Consider the following 7096-nt stretch of genomic DNA (forward strand, 5'->3'; position numbering starts at 1 on the left):
TGCTCCTAATAAGTAAGTGCTCTAGTACAGGTGCTAATCTAGTGGACAGGTAAATGATGATAAGCTTGATGCTAAGTTTAACTTCGTCACTATATTCATAAGCTCTTTTATGCAAATGTGTCAAGCTAGCCCACCTCATAAGCCTTGCATGATCCTTGGTGTCCTTTATTTCTGGTTTTGATGGGTAAGTCTAGCTGAGTACCTTCTCGTACTCAGGGTTTATCCCACCATGTTGCAGGTGAAGTTCTCGGCCTGTTGAAGATGGTGGCTAACCGCCGATGGGCTCGGTGATTCTATAGTTACTTCTCATCTATATGCTTTTGTCGGATGATGTCACTTATGCTAGCAATGTATTTGGAACATATATTAATGTAATCTTTTGAAAGCTATGTTGTTTTCACTAATCGGTTTTGAAACCCAAACTTGTACTATTATTTGTGAATTCATTAATAATATTATTTTCCGCTGCAACCCTGCGTATGTGATGTGTATTTGCTTAATCACACGATCTTGGTTGTGATGTTGATTTACCGAGGTCTTTTGGGACACTCGGCGGACTACCGGGTTTCTATGAGTGAAAGTATGTGTGTGTCAACGTGTTAGCGGGGATAGCCGTACTTGATCTTATAAAAATTGGGCGGTTCTGTTACAGCTGATATCAGAGCAAGATTAAGCATAATACTGTCATGTACATTGATTTAAAAACAAAGTTTTGGTTTTAAAAGTTTTTTTTACTAAAACTTTAGCTACAGGCAAAGTTATCAAAAACTAATTTGCAAAACTATGCTAGCGACATCCTCCTTTATGCCCAGTTAAGGACTATTAGGTGGCTATCTAAGTACTAACATGGGGGTTTTTACTTTCGTCGTCCATACGGCGTGCTATTGTGTGGATGCCATTCGTTTGAATGGTAATGTATGGATCAATTGCATCTACGCTCAGGTATGGGTGAGTTGTGAGAGCATGACCGTCCAACTGTCGGTTTAGGGGAGAGTTAGCTGTGGTTACTGGAATATTTACATGTCACACACATGTATATATGAAGGTACTTAACTGCGGGTATATTTATCGGGTAGCTATGGATATCGAAGTATATACATTTGGGGATGTATATATGCAGAGTGTCTTAGTTTACTGCTTTCATTGTGTGCTTATTTATCTCTTGTGGGGATGGGCTGCAATGAATTTGCCTGTAGGTACGCTAACCACGAATGCATAGATTGAATATAGCTGATGACTAGCTATATATCGAGAGAGTACGTGTTATGCCACCAACCTAGAACATGATTGCCACCTTAGGCTGGCAATTTTGTGAGGACGAGTAGGACGAGCATGCATCATGATTGTGCTTGTGCATAAATATGCTTCCCTCACCTTGTTCTATTGCTAAGTAACTTGTGATCAATGTGATGTCACTATTTTCCCGGTGTGAAGCTAGCCAAAATGCCTTGTCCCATGCTACTTGAATAGCTATGCTTGAAGTTAATGTGTGATTAGCTTTGCCTTGTATGTTGGCTTCCCAAAGGAAATAGATGTTGAGTTAATAGTTAACAAAAAGTTCACCCCTTCGAAAACTAAATTGCTAAATGTAAGTAAAACTTGTTTTGTAGAGATATCCACCTACTCAGTAAAAAGGGAAATAAAAGATAACAGTGCCTTACCACCATGTTTTGCCTGATGTGTAGTGGTGTTGTTGTAGGTGACTGCTTGTTATGTACGAGCTTTGTGCTTCGTAATAGCCATTTAAGCTAATTGGATTGAGTGTTGCGAAATGCTCGCTTAAGACCTTAATGTAGGCGTGGATGCTCGTTATCTAGGTAGTGCCGTAGTTGTCACCCTTTTGCCCTCGGTAGGCATATGAGTGTGGAAGAGCGCTATCCTAGAGCAGTGTCCAAGTTTTGGTAATCTCAGGGTTGTCGTCTACAATTAAGTTCTCTCTTAGGAACCTGAGCCTGTACACGTGGTCGCTAGCCTTGAACGTTGTGCTACGAAGACTTTATCCATGCCTTTGCTTGACCTTAGGTCCAAGCTTAGTTTCCTTGAATGCTTGCATGTTTCATGGCTGTCTCGCTCCTGTGTGGGAGGACCCTGCTCAAAAATCCTTGTTGGACCTTATTGCTCTTTCTCCTATAGATGAGCTAGTGCAACGCTAATCGCTATCTGCCCTAGCTTTGGAACCTTTTCCTCGCAGATCATGTCATTGTTGTATCAACTAAATCCCTAGTTAGTGCATTGGCTCTGACCCTCGAACCTCGTTTATTTTGCCTCCAAACCATTCAAGTCCCTAGATGTTTATCAGTCTTGATCTCAGGTTGCTGCTCGACAAGACCAAATCTCATGTTAATCTTTATCTGGTAATCACTTTGGTGGACATGAGGCGTTTATGGAAATTAAGCAAGAGTCTCCTGCTTAGTTGCCTTCGGCAATTAGGCTATGTTCTTTTGCGCTGTGTTTTCATCTTCTGATCGCCTCCTTGTTGATTCCTAACCTTGTGACTAGCCTTGTTTGCTATCACTCTTTTGCACAATGCTTGTTCTTACAATCTAATTGGTGCCACTAGAAGTTTCACTTTGGTTGTATGTTCAGTAATGGTGCCACGATTAGCGATCTACGGTGCTGCGATGGAACCTAGGGCCTCCTTGTGGGCGGCCGATGCATGGTTGTGCTGCTGGGTGCGCGCTGGTATCGAGGTTTCTAGTCATGATCCATTGCCGGACTGCACCGATGTGTTATTTTCACGTGAGCTCTTCCTTGGTTATCTCTCTATATCTTATCGAAGATCCATATATCAGACCAAAAGTAGCAGAGCTTACTTTTGAAGTCACAAAAAGGATACCCTTTGAAGAACTGGTCACTGACATAAACATTAACAAACTACAAGAGGTGGTAGACAAGTGACTCCACTTGGTTGTCCCAGTATTGACGTCCGTCACCTAGTGAACAACTTATGTCATCATTGTTGGATCAGAAAGGCACACAACAATTAATGTTGGACAAGTTGTTAGTCAGATAAGAATCAAACATCACATTATGATTATGACCTGGCTATCCAAGTCTTGACTATTTATGTGCATGCTGATCGCACAGTCGAGATCAACAATCTCTAGTGTGACTCCTTATCTGCAGACTTTGTTGGCGACCATCTGTTTGTGCCTCGATTACAATTATTGTTGTGGTCAAGAGTAAGAATTTGGAACTTTGAGTGTTGAGAGACAACTGATTAGTTACTAGTCGGAAGCTTAACCTCCAACTAGGTGACAACTTTTTGCTAATTACGAAGGCCATGTCTCGTAGAGCAATGTTAAGCAATGTAACAGCAAGCCGGTTAGCAATGCAGCTACTGCTTTGTTTTCCAAAACCTGTGCTATCAAGTCAATTCCATCTTGGACAATCACACAGATAGTACAAGATGCTGTATCGGCTACGTAAGGAGCTAGCGAAAGCACGTCCCTAGTTTCAGTCAGCATCTTTGTGCCCTAGGTACCATAAACGGGTTTGTTCAAGGCCCTATTGGACGAAGTGCCAAAGAAAATTCAGAAACGGTTCCTTATCTATATAGAGATGCCCTCCATGTGGAGTAATGCTTCACGCCCTGTGAAAATAGCCCATAAGTCCAATGCTTGTGCATAGTCAAGTTGCTATCTAAATCAAATGGTTTAAGTTGTTTCCTGAGAATCATATATGGAAAAAAAAACTTAGTCTATATCCTTAGAGAAAGGAGCTACTGCTGCTGCTATACAAAGAGATCGAGAGTATAAAACACACACCTCAATGTGGGAAGCAAAGAAAAGAAAGAACAAAAAAATCTATCTAGATTTTTTGGCACTAAACCGGTTGTCTTCAAGTCGGCGATTAGTGACTCAAACGAAGTTGGATTTACTCCAAACTTGGTGATCTCATTCCTTGCTTAGGACCCTTCAATGTCTTAAGTTAGTTTGAGTATTGGTTGAGTAAAACATCGGATTTGAGAGATATCTTGTCGGCTCGATTTGCTGCCATTTCAGAACAGAGCAGTTTTGGTAGATGAATTGTTTGATGGTCAAACGGTGTCTGGTTGAGTTGAATTTTGGTGAGTAGTTAGAAGACCCATGGATCTATATTCCTACCAAAATTCATACCCAATGGATCTACATGCCCACCAAAATTTGTGCATATTGGAGCAGTAGTTTGTGAGATATGAATAGAAAACAAAAGGGTACAGAATATGCAATTTCGCTGTGACTACGATCATCCTTTGCATTAGACGGTTGTGTTTGTAATTCATGCCAAGAAATTACAACTTGTAGGTGTATTGCTGATTAGACAACCCTCCATACCCTTGAGAAGATAAATTGCACCCTTATGTGCCTTGCTTTTGCCCTCTTAGATCAGCAATGCGTGAGCAGTCAAGGTGCTCTAGAAGTCAAATTGTGCCCTTGTAATTCAAAAGTAATTGGAAAGGTGTCAAACCATATATTTTTGGATTATGGTTTTTGAGATATTGATTGGCCTAAGAATGGAAGCCTCGACGTCAAATATAGTTTAAGAAAGCTGGTTTTGCTACAATGCAAGTCAACCAACTTGCTGTGCAACTGCATCACGAAGGCAAATTTTACTTAACCTGCTTGGTATTGAACTAGTCCCTAGTTTTGTGATTACTTGCAACTTATGTTGTCCTCCAAGCCTCGCTGACATCCTTCTGCGTCAATGGTTCGCCAATGCTAACATGGCTTTGGTACCTTGTATGTGTTTTTACCCAAGAGGTTGCATCAGATACAACTCAGATAACTGTTGCCGTTTGGACACGAGAATTTCCTTAAATAATGGTTGTCGAAAACGCTGAGTCAACAGAGTCAGCTATCACATTCACCGCTCACTCAACAGACCTAGGTAATACAGTGTTGTTATCACAGAAAGAGCACTGCACCCATGGAACATTATGTAGTTTTCCATCAGTTGACATATGAGTGAGTGCACCGCTACAACCAGTTTGGAAATTGGTTAACTAGTTTCTCATACCCTCAAAGGATGTTTACCCCGTCTTTGATCACATCCTTTACAAAAAGTTGTGCTCAAGCCACTTTAATAGAGAACTGCTTTTCAAACCTTGGGAACAAATATAGCACCGTTGCAAGGAATATCCGTCAACCGACTACGATCTAGTGCAAAGTCCATAAGTTCTGTGCTATACCCATTAGGAAATTAGATGTTACAAGTATTTAGTCTACGCTTGTATCACTCTTCGTACATCAAGGACGAAGTACATAGGACAGTGCTATTTGGATTCCTTCCAATGTAACAATGCTTTATGGACGCCAATGAAAGAAATTCTTCAGACAACAACTTACGACGAAGAGCAAGTATCAAAAAGTGTCATGACCAAATTAGTCTCTCTGATACACCAAAGTTAAGTAGCCTAATGCTATCACTGATGTTGGAAACTGGATGACAAGTTTCTCTTCTCTTAAAAGTCTTTCGCATCGAATCTCGGGATGTGATTCCTTTAAGGGGGGAGGGCTGTAACACCCCAGGTGTTTGTCACTAGTTAAGCGATGGGTTTGAGCTCAAACATGACATGTCAAGTGGTAATCAAGGTGTCAAGATCAAATCTACATGATGGAGCTTCAACTTAAACTTGGGCCACGCACAATTGCTTACATATGGACCCTTGTTAAGATTATGCAAGAGTAATTCTAAGCATGCTTCTTCCATGTACATTACATCCATATGCGTCCATCTAGACCCGTGGAAAAGTTTCATGAAGTTTGGAATCAAAAAGTCACATGAAATGATAAGTCATATCTTTGCATGAATTGCTTTATCAAGTGATTGGAAACATATGAAGTCAACCAAACCTTGTAACCTTGCTCAAACAACTCTAGTTGAACTCTACAACAAAAGTTATGAAGGGTTCGTGTTGAGCGAAGGTGGAGAAAATGTCCGAAAATAATGGAAACCCTATATTTTGTAGCAGAAAGGACTTTGCGTTGACCGAGAAATAAAGTTGACTTCTGGACCAGATATGAGGTTTGACCAAAAATGAAAGTTGAACAAAAGTTTGAGTATAACAAACTTTGTTAAAGGACCAAGTCATGATTTAGCTTCGAAATAGATCAAAACAGTGCTCAAAGTATAAGAGAAAAAGCTGAAATCAACCCGACCGTGTTTGCAGTCCGGATTTCACCGACATCGACGTTGACATCCCGCGTTCTCCAAATTTTGCTAAGCAGCTTGAGTTAGTCCAAAAATAAAAGTTCAAGGTTATGTTATGGAGAACAGAATGCAAAAAGTTGCACTAAGTTTGATCGAGTTTCGACCTCCGAAAGCGAGTTTCCGTGATCGCTTTTAACATATTGACACTATCATCTTGGAGCTTAATTATCCGCTGTTACAAAGCTCAAATGGCCGGGCACCTTAAATAAGAAACGTAGAGCATGTCGAGGTGAACAAACTTTGTTTTGGGCCCATGAACCAAATCGGCCCGTAGCTAGCCCAAACCCGCGCTCCACGTCGGCCACTCCGTCGCCCGCCAAGTGTTCGCGGAAACGCCTCAAAGGACACCGCGTGGCCTGCTCGTGGCGACCATGCGCGCGCTCACGCCCCACCATTGCCGAGCGCTGCCGCTGTGTGGTCTGCCGCTCTGTCGCGCCCCTGCCCTCCAAAGCGGACGCCCAAGCCTCCCCACTCCTCCTCCCTCGCGCACGCCTTCGCCCTCCTCTGCTCTGCTGCCGTGGGCGCCATGGCCATGGCTGCCATTGCCGTCGAGCGAGGTTCGAGCTCCCGCTGCTGCTCGCGCAGGCTGCGGCCAAGCCGCTACTGACCGCTGCTGGCCAATCTAGGGCCCCGGCGCGGCCACGGCTCTCCGTCGCAACCGGCCAGCCAGGTCTCAGCACTCTCGCCCTCGTCTTTGGTCGCCGGTGAGCCGCTCTTCCAGCGCTGCTGCCCGCTGCCACAGCGGCCCCGCCGCTGCTAGCTCCAGCCAGGCCATCCCAGGCCGAGTCGCGGGCACCCACGGGTGCACAAGGGGTGCCTCGTCCCCTGCCCGCCGCCTCCGAGAGCTTCACCGCTGCCCGCTGCTACTGCCATGCCGCTCCGCCGCCGAGCCGCGGGCTCGCGT

Source organism: Miscanthus floridulus, chromosome 12 (genome assembly GCF_019320115.1).
Source record: "Miscanthus floridulus cultivar M001 chromosome 12, ASM1932011v1, whole genome shotgun sequence".
Lineage (NCBI taxonomy): Eukaryota > Viridiplantae > Streptophyta > Magnoliopsida > Poales > Poaceae > Miscanthus > Miscanthus floridulus.